Genomic DNA, 19,566 nt, shown 5'->3' with positions numbered 1-19,566 from the left:
TCAAAGGGTAGGTTCCAGTTAGGTGCCTGGACTATCGGGGCAGTAGTGAGTGAGTAAGTTTTAAGCTTCTCAAAAGCCTCTAAACAAGCATCATCAAAGACAAACTTAACATCTTTTGCAAGCAAATTGCAAAGAGGTCTAGAAATCAAGCTAAAATCCTTAATGAATCGACGGTAAAAACCTGCATGCCCTAGGAATGACCTAATATCTTTTACGGTTTTTGGGACCTGTAAAGTCTTAATAAGGTCAACTTTGGCTTTGTCTACCTCTATACCCTTTGAAGAGACGATGTGCCCTAATACAATTCCTGATTTAACCATGAAATGGCATTTTTCCCAATTAAGCACTAAATTTTTTCCTTACACCTAGTCAACACTAATGTCAAATGATGCAAGCACTCATCGAAAGATGAACCAAACACTGAAAAATCATCCATAAAGACCTCTAAGAACCGTTCTACCATATCAGAAAATATGCTCATCATACAACGCTGAAAAGTTGCAGGGGCATTACATAGCCCGAAAGGCATGCGTCTATACGCAAAGGTACCAAAGGGACAGGTAAAGTGGTTTTTCTTGGTCTTCTGGGGAATAACGATCTGATTATAACCGGAGTAGCCATCTAAGAAGCAATAGTGACTATGTCCAGCTAATCGCTCTAGCATTTGGTCGATAAAAGGAAGGGGAAAGTGATCCTTCCTTGTGACCTTGTTCAATTTCCTATAGTCAATACACACACGCCATCCCGTGGTCACTCGGGTTGGGATTAATTCATTATTATCATTCTGGACTACAGTGATACCTGATTTCTTGGGGACAACCTGAACAGGGCTGACCCACTTACTGTCTGAAATTGGGTAAATAATACCCGCATCTAACAACTTAAGCACCTCTTTTCGAACTACCTCTTTCATGTTAGGGTTCAGTCGACGTTGCATCTCCCTAGAAGGTTTGGAGTCTTCCTCTAAATGAATCTGATGCATACACACAGTAGGACTTATACCCTTAATGTCTGCTATAGTCCACCCTAAAGCTTCCTTATTGTCTTGAAGTACATTTACTAGCCTACTTTCCTGATCACTATCCAAATGGAAGCTACAATCACAGGTAAAGTCTCAGATGGGCCTAAAAACACATACTTTAGAGTATCGGGTAGTGGTTTAAGGTCCAACTTTGGGGGCTCTTCTAAAGAAGGAATTAGGGTAGTCTCAGAAACTGGTAACGGTTCGAACCTAGCTTTCCATCTATCAGTGTCTAACACAGGGGTAGAATCTAATAGAGCATTCACCTGTTCAATAGTGCTATCGTCGTCAAAATCTAAACCAAAATGGGATAGACAACTTCTAATGGGTCTTCAGACAAGATGTTTGGTAATGACTCCTGAACTAAGGCTTCTATCATGTTCACCTCCTCAACACATGTGTCATCTAGCTCATGAGGTTGCTTACTGACATTAAAAATGTTCATCTCCATAGTCATATTACCAAAAGATAAACTCATCACACCATTTCGACAGTTAATGATCGCATTAGACGTAGCTAAAAATGGGCGACCTAAAATCACAGGTATCTGGTTCTCTGGGTCAGGGACAGGTTGGGTATCTAGGACCACGAAATCCACTGGATAAATAAACTTGTCGACCTCAATAAGAACATCCTCGATAACACCTCGAGGGATTTTAACAGACCTATCAGCTAACTGCAGTGTTCATCTGAGTAGGTTTCATTTCACCAAGTCCTAGCTGTAAGTATACATGGAATGGCAGTAAGTTCACACTGGCTCCTAAGTCAAGTAAAGCTTTTTCTACCCGGAAGTTACCTATTGTGCAAGCAATGGTAGGAGAACCTGGGTCTTTGTACTTTGGAGTTGTGGTGTTCTGAATGATTGAACTTACGTGACTAGCTAAAAAGGCTTTCTTATGGACGCTAAGTTTTCGCTTTCGCGTACACATATCCTTAAGGAACTTGGCATAAGCAGGAATTTTCCTAATTGCATCTAATAAGGGAAGGTTTATGGTAACTTGCTTAAAAACCTCCACTATGTCATTAAAGTTCGATTCCTTCTTTGTTGGTACTAATAGCTGAGGAAATGGGGCTCTAGGCCTAAAATCAGACCTTTCAGGAACCGAATTCACATCATAGAAACTTTATCAGTCTCTTCAGCTACTGGTCCTGAGAGGTGAGATCCTGAGGGGTGAACTACAGTATGTTCACTATCGGGCATGGTTACCTTATTGTCTACAACTCTACCACTTCTAAGGGTTCTAACAGCATTCAATTGATTCGATGGTTTTGCACCTAATTCATGAACTCCTCTAGGGTTGGGTTGTGTTTGACTAGGAAACTTACCTTTTTCTCTCAAAGAATCACTTATCAGACCAACCTGGGTTTTTAACTCGGAAATAGCCTGACTATTTTCTTGTCCTATCCTGTTACTAGCTTGTAGACTTGTTCTACGGATAACTGGAATTTTGCAGTTTGCTGAGTTAACAAGGCGAGAGATTCCTCTAAACTTAGGATTTTCTTATCTGACTGATTCTGAAACTGAGCTAGTCCTGAAGGATTCTTAGTATAGCCAAAACCTGGGGGAGCATTAGAATTACTAAACTGACCTTGACTTTGGCCCTTAGACCACGAAAGGTTCGGATGGTTTCTCCAACCAGGATTATAGGTTTCTGAATATGGGTCAATCTTTTGACGGTTATCAAATCTAGTGTTATAAAGAGCATTGGCCTGCTCTTCAATATTCTGGCCTTCCCAAAAAGGCTCCACTCTACCACTAGTCTGGCCCACTTCTAAGGCTTCTAACCTTTTTGCTATAGCACAATTTTGGCATCTGATTCATAGCCTCCTTCTACCCTATTAACGTTTCCTCTACTTAAAAGAATTGTTTTCTGGGGTGCCCTACTATTTTCCCATTGCTGGGTTTTTTCGGCGATTTCATTAAAAAATTCCATCGCCGCATCAACAGTTTGGTTTTCAAATCCACCAGTGCATAGAGACTCAACCATGGTCGTTGTGGAATAATCTAAACCCTCATAAAGGATCTGAACTAGCCTAACCTTTTCTAAACCATGATGAGGACACTGGGATAATAAATCATTGAACCTTTCCAAATACCTATATAAAGATTCTCCCTCTTGTTGTGAAAATGTGCATATTTGCGTCCTAATAGACGATTTTGTGCCTAGGGAAAAACTTATTGAAAAAGGCAGATGTAAGTTGTTCATATGTCTCAATTGACTCGGAGTCCAAACTATACACCACGACTTGGCCTTATCTTTCAGGGAAAATGGGAATAACCTAAGTTTCAAAGCATCATCATCTAAGCCTCTAATTCTTAGAGTACTACAAATTTCCTCAAAATCCCTAACATGGTAATAAGGGTTTTCATTTTCTTTCCCTAAAAAGATTGGGAGCATCTGTAAGGTCCCAGGTTTCAGTTCATAGGGTGCCTCCGTTTCAGCTAACTTAATACACGAAGGACGGGTAGTCCTAGTTGGATTCAACAAAGCTTTCAAAGTTGCCATTTCTGGCGCTATCGGAGCAACATGGATTCTCTCCTCAGTCAAAGAACGTTCAAAAACAGACTCTTCAAAAGCCGGACTTTCTAGATTAAGGTAATCGAGACGCTTCGAACTACTAGGTTTCTCTTTAACAAATCTACCTAGTGCGTCTCTTTTACGTTCAGGCATACAATAGAATTTTCTAAATTGGAAGGGTAAGCAAACACAGATCAAGGCCGACTCAACCAAATCAAACCTATTGATTTCTAGCAAACAAAAAGCATGATGGCTCCACTTAGATTGTTTCTAGACCAGCTTCTAATCCTTCGAACGGGAATTCGTTACAATTTAAGCAAACCCCTCTGGAATCAATCCGAGTTAACGTAAGTTGAATAGAGGCGAGGGAAGCTCGGTGGAGCTTTGATACCCAAGGCCTCACCGGTATTACAAGGCGGCGCAGTCACGCATTCAACTTACAGAAACCGTCAAGAACTTCGAAGTATGCTTAAAAGAGTAACCAATATTTTTCGAATGACTTTCCTGTTAAGCTCGTTACCCTATCGGTCTCATTCTAGTAAAAATTTTAGGCTTAGGTTCGCGTAGGTTACGTGTTCCTAAAGCGGGCAAGAAGAGAACGGTGATGAAATCCGAACCCTTATCTTGTATGGCCAGGACTTTCCCTTTACTAAAAAAATAAATGCCCGTATTCAGTCCTCAACATATATGCATACGAAGGAGTCCAGTAACTCGCTGACAGGGGATTCGCGAGTGTTTAGAATCTTACCTCCCGTTCCAGACGGGGGATGAATCGGTTGTAGTCGACTCGGGCCACTGACTCCGATGTCTAGTGTACGAACCCAAGGTGCAGAGACAATATCGTAATTGTCCTCCTTCTCTGCAAACAGTTTATATTTAAAGTACCCTTCCGTAGGGTAATAAAAAAAATAATATCCCAAAGTCCAAAAGTCCAAAAAAAATAAAGAAAAATTACAAAAATAATAAACCCTAATACAGTTCTTTTTTTAAAATAACATAAACAAACTCTAAACTAAAATTGTCTAAAAAAAATAAAATTGTCTTCTTTTCTGTTCTTTTTGCTTTAATCTTTAGCTCCAAGTCTTTATGAAATCACCAAACTCCTTGGCTCAATTTTCTTTATGATCCAGAACCTGTAGACACAAGATAAATACCCAAAAACATAAAAAAAAAAAAAAAGTTTTTTTCCCCGGCAGCGGCGCTTAAAATTGATGTGATTTGTAGATAGTGGTAAAAGTGGTTCGATTCTCAGACTTGTGAAGGATATTACTTAGACTTAAATCATAATATTAAAATAGAAAACTCACTAAAAATTATAGCAAACTCAATCAAAGATGATATCAATACTAAAAGAAACACCGAGGCTAAGATTCCACTATTTTCCAAGTTCAAAGTGATTAAACCAATACTTATATTTATGCAATTTTCTTGTTTAATTTGAATCTAAAATATTGCAACAAGTAGATTTTCAAAAGTAATAATTGTAAATACCAAGTATGAAGCATCAAAAGTCTTAAAACTGAGCATACTCCATCAAAATAGATCACAATCACTCAAATAAAAATCATATTCAATAATATTTCAAGGCAAATAATCATATAATTATTGCAAATAAAAAGATAAAATAGAATATACCACTTTTTGTTGGAAAAATAGCTTCCTCTATCGCCTAAGAAATGGGGTTTAGCTCCTCATATTAATCATGATCACAAAATATGTGTTTGTTGCTCAAAAGATGATTAAAAGAGTGAAAAGTAATAACACAGACTGTTTGCAACAGTGTATTGGTATTGCAAAACAGCTGTTACAATGGAACTGTTACAGAAAAACTGTTGCTTTGTCGCTGATTTAAGACTGCCCTGAAATAAGACTGCCCTGAACAGCTTAATGTCTTCAGTTGTTAAACAGCGACACTTTTCTGCGACTGTCTACCGAGGGTCAATGTTCTTCAGCTGTTCTTCTTCTTCAACAGCAGCAGTAGCAGAAACAGAGTTCGGTAAAGCTCTGATTTCTTCTTCTCTGGCTCTCCTTAGGTTCCCAAACTCTCGACACCCCTTCTATATGACCCAAGACATCTATTTATATCAAAAATACCGATTAAATCTCTCCCAAATCTTCCAAAATCTCTTTCCTTCTCTTCACGGACAAGTTGCGACAATTTCTTGTTTTAGGATTTCTACGCGTTTCTGAGCTTTCTTTTTTATTCTAAACTCTTCCTTAGATAGATACAAATCTTTGGGTAGGTTGACAGCGTTTTAATCACTCTAAAATTCCCTAAAACAGGTCACACACGTGACTTTCCATATTTTCTTGTTGTGAGAAAAATCCGTCGTTTGAGCCCATTCTAATCAATTTAAACACCCATATCGGATTCCTAGACCCATAAGGAGTCTATCCTATGAAAATCAGAGGTTTAATCGACCTCAAACTCCTCCAAATCACGATCACCAAAACTGTTCTGTAACTGCACTATTTTCCCGCCAATTTTCTGGTTTTTGAATGTTGAAGATGGTTGCCCCTTATCCAGAGTAGGGGTGCGATTAGCAGATGCCTGGAAATGGGATGCCCCCTAGTAATTAGGTTACCCCTTATCCAAAGTGAGATTCTGAATAGCAAATGTCCTCCGGGTGCTTTCCGATAACTTTTCGAGCCAATTTTTTCCAAAAATGTTTATTAGCCAAAAATACCTACAAATAAATAAAACACCATAATAAGTACAAAAATGAGCCCTAACAATATATAGAATCGAGACAAATCGGACACAAAAATGTGTCTATCAACGCACAACCTGTGATATTTCAATTATATAACAAAATATAATGCGGAAAAGAAATAACACAGACACCAGAAGTTTTGTTAACGAGGAAACCGCAAATGCAGAAAAACCCCGGGACCTAGTCCAGATTGAACACACACTGTATAAAGCCGCCACAGACACTAGCCTACTACAAACTAACTTCGGTCTGGACTGTAGTTGAACCCCAATAAATCTCACTCTATTCCAAGGTACAGTTACACTCCTTACGTCTCTGATCCCAGCAGGATACTATGCACTTGATTCCCTTAGCTGATCTCACCCACAACTAAGAGTTTCTACGAACCAAAGTCGAAGACTTTAATAAACAAATCTGTATCACACAGAAAATTCTACGGTAATAGATAAATCTGTCTCCCACAGAAATACCTACGAGTTTTTGTTCCGTATTTTGATAAATCAAGGTGAACAAGAACCAATTGATAAACCTGACTTATATTCCCGAAGAACATCTCAGTATTATCAATCACCTCACAATAATCTTAATCGAATAGCGAAAGAAGATAATGTGGAATCACAAACGATGAGACGAAGATGTTTGTAACTTCTTTTATATCTTGCCTATCGGAGAAATCAATCTCAAGCCAATCTTACGATTGTACTTAGTACGATAGAAACAACAAGATCAGATCACACAACTACAAGAAAAGTATTATCGGTTTGGTTTCACAATCCCAATGAAGTCTTCAAGTCGTTAACCTAGAGGGTCTCGATGGAAACCTAAGGTTAAAGAACAATCGACTCTAGCTAATACAACTAGTATCACACATGAGGTGTGGGGATTAGGTTTCCCAGTTGCTAGAGTTCTCCTTTATATAGTCTTTCAAATCAGGGTTTGCAATCAATGTTAGCTTAGTAACAAAGCATTCAATATTCACCGTTAGATGAAAACCTGATTAGATTCAAGATAATATCATTCAACTGTTAGATCGAAACTTAGCTTGTTACACCCAAATGAAATGCACGTTTATTTAGGTTTGTGTAACCGTACCCAAACATGTACACTTAGTTGGTTCAATAGTAGTTAACCAAATGGTTATCCATATGAGCACTTTGATATCAACCTTATTCTTCTTTACCACAACTAGTTCAAATGACTTAAATGAACTAGTTAGAGAGTTTTTCAATTGCTTAGATCTTATAGAAGTATACAAGACACAATCGTAGCAAAAATGATTTGATTCACTCGAATCGATTCATGAAATTTATAGCCACGGTTTGCAAACTTGCATTCCTTAGTTTATATAAGTTTAAGTTCACGAATAATCGTTTTTAGAAAATAACCAACTTAAGTACGCATACTGGTACGCGGACTTAAGTACCCGGAATAAGTTTGTTTTCAGTTTACAAACTCCAGCAGAAATTCACGGGATGTGAACTTCTGACAGTACGCGGACTCTAGTTCCGGTTTCCCTGAGCAGCAAAGTACGCATACTTTGGTTCAAGGAATAAAGACTTATACATGTATGAGTTAACACAGTGTTTATATCCAACAATGGTTATATAAACTAAACTCTCATTTGAACCATTGAAACATTCTTAGAGGACGTTATATAGTTGTTGTTCACAAACTATTTTTCGTCAAAGAAATTTTCAAGCAATTGAAACTTAATATGTCTTTCGTCACTAGTAAAGATGAACTTGGACAAAGAGAAAGCTTACCAACACATATTTCGAGAAATAAATAAGCGAGATAAACTCGGCTCGAAATAGCAAATGTGTATAATCAAAGTCTATATAGCAAAATGACTTTTGTCTCAAGATAGGAGATAAAGTAGATATACTTTTGGGTGATAGATAAGTTCAAGCCCTCCACCTACCTTTTAGTCGATGAAGTTCCACCAGTTCCTTGAGTAGTTTTTTGTCTTTGTATGATGATCGCCATGGAGTCTTGAGCTCAACTACACTTTTTATCCTAGTCCAAGACTTAGCTATAAATAGACTAGAAATCAAGACTTATATAGTTTTGCAACTAAACTTGACAACAAGCTTGAGATAGCAACGCTTGCGAGTTCGACCGAGCAGTGCTCTAACACAAAGATTTGCAATGGATAGCCGTACCAATAAGCCTAGCCATTTCCTTTTCGATTCATAAAAGAAGTTCATGAATGTACTTCCTTTACACAAATGTAAAACATTGTTTCCTAGGATGAAATCTTCACCATAACCTATTCATATAATCACAACAGTACATACAATATTATGTCGATGTCATATCTACGAAGTTCAAAAGATAAGCGTTATACTTCATAGTTTAATTCCCTAATACTATGATCATACAAATATGACCATGTCACATTACTAGAGTATCATACAATATGTACAGTATATACAGCTTCGCAGTTACATTTTCAATATAGCACGACTTGAAAGATACGTTAGGAAATGAAATAGTTCAAGTCAATATTACTAACCTCAAGAGGAAGGATGATATTGTCGTTGTAGTTCGCTTCTTCTTCACATTCTTCAGGTCTTCGGATTAATACTTGTATGTCTCAACATTCCTAGACTTTCTAGTCTAACCTAAAAAAAGTTGACTCTAGTAAAATATGACAACCAAACTTGACATAATAACGCTTGGTGGGTTCTACCGAGCTATGGTCTAACAATAAGGGAAAACTCTAGCAAATAAAAAACCTAATCCCGGCACTTTCCTGTGCCCTAGTTGCGACTAGAGTCGATTCTCCTTTAACCTAGGTTTTTCCAAAACCATGTTAGGTTAATGACTTGAAGACTTCATTTGGAATTCGTGAAGCCAGATCCTATTATTTTCTCTACAGTTGCATACTCTGATCTTACTTTTTCTATTGTATTGAGTATTATATTCTCTAAGATTTGCTCGAGATTTATCTCCGATAGGTAAGATATAAAAAGTAATCACATAGTTCTTTGTCTCAGACTTTGTGGTTCCGTAATAACTTCTTATACCACCATATAGTTAAGTTATTGTGAGGTTACTAATATTTCTAGGCTGCTCTTCGCAAGTGTAAGACCCGATTATTAGTTGGTTCTTGTTCACCTTGATTTATCATAAGACGGAACAAAACTTCGTAGGTATTTCCGTGGGAGATAGATTTATCTATCAGAATAGACTTATCTGTGGGAGACAGATTTGTTTGTAAGTCTTCGACTTTGGGTCATAGAAACTCTTAGTTTTGGGTGCCATCATCTAAGGGAATGAAGTGCGCGGAATCCGACGTGGTTCTAGAGGCGTAAGGAACGCGACTGTACCTTAATTGCTGTGATACTTGGTTAGGGATCAACTACATTCCGGTTCTAAGTTAACTTGTAGTAGGATAGTGTATGTAGTGGCTTAATACAATGTGGTGTTCAAATCTTGACTAGGTCCCGGGTTTTTCTGCATTTGCGGTTTCCCCGTTAACAAAATTTCTGGTGTCTGTGTTATTTCTTTTCCGCTTTATGTTTGTTTATATAATTGAAATAACATAGGTTGTGCGTAGTTCAATCAATTGGTAAATCCGACCTTTGCTTGTATATATTTATTGACGCTTGGACATTGGTATTTGGTACCGTACAAGTATTTCTCATATCAATCAGGCTCATAGATTTCTATATGTTTGATTTTCTAATTGAATTTAGAAAAAGAGATATAACTCTTTGATATCTTTCTTTATAGAGCTCTCTTTATAAGCTGGTGATCTCGAAATAATATTTGAGTTAGTCCATACAGATTTCCGAACTAATTATTGGGTGTAGTTGTTATACCCTCGCTTTTTCAACACATATCACTGTTCCAGACTATTTTCAAATGATTAACCTGAATCATGATTTAGGTCATAAACAATAAATTATTCTTAACCAAATTCATCAAGTTTTGAACAAATATTCATAAGCTTAGTCATACATATTTCGAGAATAATTAACAAGATAAACTTGACTCAAAATTTCTTTAGTGCATGTAAAGTCCACTTTAGTCATGCAACTTAGTCTCACAGATAGAAAGGTGAAAACTTGAGTAATAGGTGGTTCAGTTTCACCAACATTTTTGCTGATGAAATTTTCCAAAAACTTCGCTGATCTTCTCCTTCAAATAGTAGAACGCAGTGATTTCTGGTACTCAACTACATACTTTTATCCTAATCCGATACTTGACTAAATGTAGACTAGAAATCAAGATATAGTTTTGATCAACTAAATTTAGATAACAAGCATGATATAGCAACACTTGTGAGTACGACCAAGCAATACTCTAACATACTCAACAATCGGTAACAAGATCAAGATACACGAACTATCAAGATAAAGACAGTCGGCCCTGGCTTCACGAATCCATAAGCGAATTCTTTTTACTCGTTAAACCTTAGAAGGGTTTTAAGTAGAATACGAATCTAGTTTACAAGTAGGACACACAATAAGAGTGTCATGGATTCAAAAATCCTAATTTCTTGAGGTTCTCCTTATATAGAGTTTCAAGATCGAAGGTTGTTTAAGATTTAAGCTAAGGTAGCTTTGGAATCAGGCGATCAATATATACCCACGTTAGATGAATCTGGACTTGAGAAACACTTAATAAAATATACACTCTGGTTAGGATGAACTGTAACCGAACCATTTATAATGCCTTGTTTAAGTATGGTTATACGAAACTAGCCAGACGAACCATAAGCTTAACCATTTTCATTTAACACTTTAAACTTTAATCTTGAGTCACAATCATAGGTAATAATGTGATCAAATATGTCTAGAGGTGTTTTTTAGAGAGTTATTCAAATGATGATTATCTCTATAGAAATAATTTTGATGCATATGAAAATATTCAACTGGGTAAGTATGCACATTGGTATGTATACTTACTTCCAATTTGTGAGTCAGTTCTGTCATAGTACGTGTACCGGGTGTGTATACCCTTAAGACAAAAACAGTTCAGGAACTTTTGGTATCTGTACTGGTACATGTACCTTCCTGAGTTCACGAGTCAACGGAGCTTTTTGGTATTCATACGAGTATGTTTACAAAAGGTCGTTGTTGAATTATAGCTACGCCGATATGCACATTATATCTATGGAACTATAACAATACGTGTACTGGTATGAATACCAAAAAGCTATAGTACTGCCAGTACATGTACTGCGGCTCCGAAACTATTATAATTACACCAGTACGTGTACTGGTATGTGTACTGTCTTGTATCCATATTTTCAGTAGTTCTATATCTCTCTAATAATCTATTTGAAACATTCCAAAATAACACCAATGACACATATCATTGTTCCAGGCTATTTTCAAATGATTAACTTGAATCATGATTTAGGTCATAAACAATAAATTGTTCTTTACCAAATTCATCAAGTATTGAACAAATGTTCTTAAGCTTAGTCATTCATATTTCGAGAATAAGGAACAAGATAAACTTGACTCGAAATTTATATTGTGCAATACTTTAAAGTCCACTTAGTCATGCCATTTAATCTCATAGATATAAAGGTAGAAACTTGAGTAATAGGTTACTTCAGTCTTCACATACATTTTATCTATGAAGTTTTGTAAATTTCTCTAGTTGATCTTCGCCTTCAAAAGGTAGTTAGCAGTGATGTCTGATACTCAACTACACAGTTCTAATCCTAATTTGAGACTTGACTAAATGTATCAAGATATAGTTTTTATTAACTTAATTTGACAAAAATCTTGAGATAAAAACACTTGTGAGTTTGACCGAGCAATACTCTAACAATATCCCTTTTTTTCAATTTTAGTGACAAAACTCTTAATACGTATGGATTAAAAAAAAACGCTTTCAAGCTCCAGAATCCATCATGATTGATTTCCTTGGTTTTCCAAGTCCTTGAATTCTTCGTTACTTCAAGATCGCCAGTGATTCTGAACGTTTTCAACTCAATATCATTATTGTTGAAGATCCTTAGTGATAACAACTCTAAAAACAAATATTCTCAATCGATGTTATACAGAAACATAGTGAAGAAGCGGAGGTATAAAAACCACACTCAATAATTCGTTCGTCAATCTGTATGGACTAAACTCCAATATAATTCCGAGCACCAACTTAAAAATGAAACTCAATCAAGAAATATATCAAAGAGCTTTATCTCTATTTCTCAATACATCCAACAAATCGAACAGATAGAAATCCGTGAACTTGATTGATATGAGAAATAACTTGGACCGTACCAAAGACCAATGCCCAAGTGTCAATCAAGTTATATCCAACAAACACGATCATATTTATCAACTGATTGAACTACGCACAACCTGTGATGTTTCAATTATATAAACAAAAATAATACGGAAAAGAAATAACACATACACCAGAAATTTTGTTAACGGGGAAACCGAAAATGCAGAAAAACCTCGGGACCTAGTCAAGATTTGAACGCCACATTGTATTAAGCCGCTACAAACACTAGCCTAGTACAAGTTAATTTCGGACTGGAATGTAGTTGAGCCCTAACCAAGTCTCACACCCATTAAGGTACAGTCACGTTCCTTACGCCTCTAGAACCGCGCCGGATTCTGCGCACTTGATTCCCTTAGCTGATCTCACCCACTACTAAGAGTTTCTACGACCCAAAGTCGAAGACTTATATACAAATCTGTCTCCCACAGGTATGTTTATCCTTTATTCTTTTGTTCCGTATTTTGATAAATCAAGGTGAAAAAGAACCAACTAATAATATGGTTTTATACTCCCGAAAAGCAGCCTAGAAATATTAGTCACCTCACAACAACCCAACTAATCGACAGAAAAAGTTATTGCGGAATCACAAGAGTCTGAGACGATGAACTGTTGTGATTACTTTTTATATCTTACCTATCGTAGATAAATCTCGAGTAAATATTAGAGAAGATAAAACTCAATACGATAGAACAAGTAAGATCAGAATACGCAACTACACAGAAAATAGTTGGATCTGGCTTTACGAATCCCAAATAAAGTCTTCAAATCGTTAACCTAATTATGGTTTTGGAAAACCTAGGTTAAAGGAGAATCGACTCTAATTTGCAACTAAGACCAGGAAAGTATCAGGATTAGGTTTTCCAATTGCTATGGTATTTTAAATCAGGGTTGCTTACAATCAAAGCTCAGATAGCTTAGTAATAAAGCATTCAATATTCATTGTTATATAAAATCCTAATTTAAGATTCAAGCTAAGTCTGCTTAGAAATTAAGCAATTAATTTCCACCGTTAGATGGTCTTAGCTTGTTACACACAAATTAGATATACTTATATTTAGATATGGGTAACCGTACCTAAACGTGTATATTTGGTTGGCTCAATAACAGTTAACCGAAGTTATCCATATGAACATTTTTGTCTAAGCCTTATTCATCTAACACTTCTAGACCAATTATGATGATCAATCAATCATGAAATATAATCAAATGAATCTAATTGTGTTTCAAATAGAGTTGTTCAATTGTTCATTATCTCATAGAAATATATATGAACAAATTGAAACAAAATCGGATTGATTCGTAATCGTACAAAGTACTTATACAAGAATCAATTCATGAACATTAAGCCACGGTTTACAAAGTTAATTTTCATTCCTTAAATCATTAATGTTTTAGTTCATGAGTATGATAATCATACATAACCGATTTTAGAACTTAACCACTATGTTCGCAAACTAGGTACGCGAACAGCAGCTCCGGACCTTGGCTTAGTTAAGCCGTTCGCAAACCAGGTTCGCAAACAACTGTTCCGGGCCCAACTCAGGTAAACTCGTTCGCATACTAGGTACGCAAACAATATTTCCGTACCTTCTCATGTAATTCAATTCGCATACTAGGTACGCAAACAAGAGTTCCGGACCTGAATCATAACAAAACATTTCGCATACTGGGTATGCATACCGTGTTGTCCAGACATGGGTAATTGTTCTAAACTCCTATTTCAATCATTGAAACATCCTTAGAAAGCGATAATGGTAATATTACACATACCATTAACTTCAAGTACTTTTCAAGTGATCGAATGATCAATACGAAACTTCTCAAGCTAACATCAAATGACTGTCTCACAAAAATCATGTAAGATGTTCAAGGTAATTTTCGCATGATCATCTTTTGACTTAATATTTAGTTTCGAACAAATAAATTGTTTCCAACCAAACTCGTCAAGAATATGATGAGCATAGCTAAAGAAAAAAGCTTCCAACACGTATTTGGAGAAATAGATAAACGAGATAAACTCGACTCGAAATATCAAATGTGTATAATGTAAAAGTCTATATAGCTATGGCACTTAGTCTTATTAGAAGATAGAATATAATAGTCTTCTGAGTAATAGATAAGTTTTAGCATCCACATACCTTTTGTTGACGAAGTTCCTCCAGGCTCTTCAGTAGATCTTCTTCTTCAATTGGTGAATGTCGTGAAGTCTAAATGTCAACTACACATTCTATCATAATCTGAGACATAGCTATAAGTAGACTAGAAATCAAGTATATAGTTTTGATCAACTAAACTTGACAAACAAGCTTGAGATAACAACGCTTGCGAGTTCGACCGAGCAATGCTCTAACAATCTCCCCTTTTGTCAATTTTAGTGACAAAACTATCAACACATAAGGATTACAAAATAAATAAACATTGTAGATTCTCATACATCATGCTTGATTTCCTTGGCTCTTCAACATTCCTTGAATTCTTCTCTACTCCAAGTACTCCAACGATTGTGAACGTGTTCAACTCAGGATCATTGTTGTTAAAAATCCGTAGCCATAACAATAAGAAAACAAATGTTCTCAATCATTGTTATGTAGTGTCATAGTATTATAATATCGAATCAAGTCCAATTGCATCACAAATTTGAAATAATACTGTGGTGATATGTATCACCCCTCCTTAGTTAATACTTCCATCTCACAATGAAAACAACTCACCCTTACATATGATCCGTAAATAATATGTATGTGAACAACTACCAAATAATTCTCCCCCTTTTGTCAATATAAATTGGAAAAGGTACGAAAAACTACGGGATCATAATGAAATTCTCAAAGAGATAATTCATGACTAAAAGAGAACATATCAACTTTGTTTCGATGATTTCACATAGTCGAAACTTAGTGTATTCATCAAGGAGTTTATAAAAATACAAGATAACTCCTACAATATTCCACAGCCACACTCCCCACAAAGATTTGGCAATTAAGCAAAATTTCAATTAAGAACTCTCCCCCATTTGATGTCATTCCCAAGAGAATAACATGAGCGACCTTACTTCTACAAGAAAAGAAGGATTTCTTTGGACATTAACAAATCACATGGATTTGTATCCAGAAAACTCGAATAAATTAACCACAAGAAGACCTTATTGATTAATTTAATCGGAAACACTCAACATAAGAAAACTTACGGAGTCATACAATACTTTCACACGAAAGTGGATCAGGGAAAGATCAATACTGCGGAATTTTTCAAAATTTCATTTTATCTTTTATCAATATTTGCATAAACACATAATAGACTTAACTTTTGAGCATTTATGAGATACAAGCACAGTTCAAAATGTAAAGGCATTCTTCTCATAAGCAATTGCAATATATAGAATCAAAAAGATTAAATACTGCAAAAATCATCTTTCAAATAACTTAGAATTTAAACAAATAAATATAAAAACATTGCAAGATGAAAATCATTGGAAATAGCTATGTGTAATCACAATAATTTATATGCCAAACCTAGTTATCCTTCTTAAACATATAAGAATAAATTCTCATAAGAAATTTCCTAGACATAAAAGTTCAGACTTCTTTGATAACTTCATACCTCTCCATGAATCCATTATAAAAGGTATCGTTGATGTCCTTGATTCTTTTGACCGTAAAAACTCCATGTTCATGAGTTAGAACATTCACCTTTCGACCAACAGTGCGAGCAAGTTTCGTGTCCTTGATGCAATCAGAGATGAACTTTTTCTGGTTTCGTATCAAGACTTTTTTATTTTCAAGGATTTTGGTCTGACCATCAATTAAATGATTTATTTGCAGTTGAATATTTACATATTCGACCTTCGAGTCATTCTGATAATGAATTAAATCATTAACAGATTCATCAATTCAGGAGTTGTACTCTTTTCTTGCAATCATCTTTTTCAAAATAAGTTCTTGAACCGAGTTTCATTCTTTGATGTCTTATTCCATATCAATATCCACAACTTCCTGAGATCTTGAAAATTTCTCCATATATTTTTTGATAGGGATAGAGCATAATATAATAATATATATATATATATGTATATATTATATTCATATTCGTGAAAAAGAGTAGCAAAGGTAACCCTTGTTATAGAAACCCTATAAAAATTATTAAGAAGAAGAGTACACGGACATTCACAGACTGGTCACGTGAAGTTAACGGTCAGCTACAATCCAAAATAAGAAAATATACTATCTGTTCTCAGTTGTCTCATAGATTTTCATAGATCAATAATTAGAAGATTCACTTTAAATTATAGCACAAGTAAAATCAGCAAGATACATCAGTTACTAGAAGTCAGGATATGAGTCTGTTAGAGAATTTCTCGGTCGAACTCGCATGCGGTTGCTATCTCAAGCATGTTTGTCAATGTTAGTGATCAAAACTATAAGTCTTGATTTCTAGCCTATTTAGTTGTCTCGGACTAGGACATAGATTGTGTAGTTGAGCTTTAGATTTCACGACGTTCATCAATTGAAGACAAAGAACTACTAAGGGGAGCTTGTGGAACTTCATCGACAAAAGGTATGTGGAGACTAAAACTCATCTATCACCTAGAAAATATATTTCTACTCTATCTCCTATATTGAGACATAATTCGTGTTACGATATAGTTTTCTATTATACACATTTGAGATTTCGAGCTGATTTTAACTCGCTTATATATTTCTCGGAATATGTGTTGGCAAGCTTTCTCTTCAGCAAAGTTCATCTTACATTCGTGACGAAAGTCCGAATAATATCATATGAAAATTTTCGAGTAATATCCCACATGGTTTGTGTGATACAATCATTTGGTGAAGTTTTGGAATGTTTCATTATGATAATTTCAATAACTTGTAAATTGCTTTGATGAAAAATAGTTTGTGAATAACAACTATATAACATCCTCTAAGAAAGTTTCAATGATTGAAATTATGAGTTTAGAATCATGTAACCATGTTTGGATATAAACATAGTGTGTTAATCACATTAGTATGCAAATCCAAAACCGGGAGCCTGAAGTATAAGTATACGTACGCGTACTGGAGGTTGCTGATGTCTGGGCAAGTATGCGTACCCGTACGCATACTGGCGGAAAGTTCACCTCCGTGAAAATCTGTTGGAGTTTGGAAGTGTAAGTAGTATGCGCACCCATACGCATACTGGCGTAACCAAACTAAAGTCCAGCTACTCAAGTATGCGTACCCGTTTGCGTACTTGAGTGGGTTACTTTCTAAAATCGGTTGCATACATGAACTTAAACATTTATATAATAAGGAATGCAATCTTTGCAAACCGTGGATATAATATTCATGAATTGATTCGAATGAATCAAACCGATATTGTTTCGATTGATTTCTTGTATACTTCTATGAGAATATAGAAATTGAACGACTCTTTAACTATTTTTGTTTGAGTCATTTGAACTAGTTATGGTTAAGATGAATATGGTTGATATGAGAGTTATCATATGGCTAACTTCGGTTAACTAGTGTTGATCCAACATGGTGTACACGTTTGGATACGGTTCATAAACCTAAATTAGAGTGCATTTAATTTGTGTGTAACAAGCTAAGTTCAATCTAACGGTTGAAAGATATTATTTGGTTGAATCAGGTTTTTCATCTAACCGTGAATAATGAATGCTTTGGTACCAAGCTAACTTAGATTGCAAACCCTAATTTGAAAACTATATAAAGAAGAACTCTAGCAACTGGGAAACCTAATCCCACACCTCTTGTGTGTTACTAGTTGCATAAACTAGAGTCGATTCTCCTTTAACCTTAGGTTTCTATCGAGACCCTGTAGGTTAACGACTTGAAAGACTTCATTGGGATTCTGAAGCCAGACCCAACTATTTCTCTTATAGTTGCGTGTTCTGTTCTTGCCCGATTCTATCGTTTGAGTACTATCTTCTCTAAGATTTGCTCGAGATTAACTTCTCCGATAGGCAAGATAAAACGTGATCACAAACATCTTCGTCTAATCGTTTGTGATTCCAAAATATCTAGTTTCTCCATCATACGATTTAGATTATTGTGAGGTGATTGATAATATTGAGATGCTCTTTGGGAATATAAGTCTGGTTTATCAATTGGTTCATGTTCACCTTGATTTATCAAAATACGGAACAAAAACTCTTGGATATTTCTGCGGGAGACAGATTTATTCAATCCTATAGACTTTTCTGTGTGAGACAGATTTGTTTATCAAGTCTTCGACTTTGGATCGTAGCAACTGAAAAGACGAGGGTACCCAAATATACCTCAATCTAAAACTTTTCCACCTATAAGTCCTTTCTCCGAAAGTGATTGTCTATGGACTGAGTCGAGACAATACAACTAATCGGTTCACACTTCGTGTGATCGTCTATGGACACGAGATGGAGACAATGCGATAACACGATAACTTGTGTGATTGAATATTGATTCAAGATCTAGACAATGCAACAACGAAGTACGTTTACTTGATAAATGGTTCGGACTTAACCAAACACAATAGGATTAGTATCTAGTAAATAGGAATTAACCTTTGTGTTTTTTACTTCTAATTATAATAAAATCAATTATAATTGTGGAAATAGAAAAGTAAAAAGACACAGCAATATTTTGTTAACGAGGAAACCGCAAATGCAGAAAAACCACGGGACCTTGTCCAGATTTGAATACTCTCAGGATTAAACCGCTACACAAAATAACCCAACTTCTTATAGTTGGGACCAAGCAACTAAACCTATAGTTCACCTAGTTCATCAACTCTTTTCAACCAAGTGATGTGAGTTCGACAAAAGACTCTTCCGTTTATCACTATAAACTCCTTTGTCAGGTCCTTAGATCTATCCACTAATGACTACCAAAGTAATCGCCTAGATTTTGCAATCAACACTCTTAATCCAAAGAATTATATTGATGCCGATCTACTCAACTAATCAATCCAATATACCACAAGGGTAAATCGATTATAGTTGGATCCTCTTTAACCGAAACAAGTATTGTGCACACCAAAGATTATGAACCCAAATCAGAAATCTTCAAAGTCTTCTTTG

General features: G+C 35.7%; 1 pseudogene; it reads left to right on the top strand.

Annotated features, from left to right (window-relative positions):
• The first annotated feature begins 3,067 nt into the window (after positions 1–3,067).
• Positions 3,068–3,167, top strand: LOC113307221 (annotated as a pseudogene).
• Positions 3,168–19,566: the final 16,399 nt, after the last annotated feature.

This window comes from Papaver somniferum, chromosome 8 (assembly GCF_003573695.1).
Source record: "Papaver somniferum cultivar HN1 chromosome 8, ASM357369v1, whole genome shotgun sequence".
NCBI classification, from domain to species: Eukaryota; Viridiplantae; Streptophyta; class Magnoliopsida; order Ranunculales; family Papaveraceae; genus Papaver; species Papaver somniferum.
Note: the sequence above shows the minus strand (reverse complement) of the source record. Positions and strands in the feature narration are given on the sequence as shown.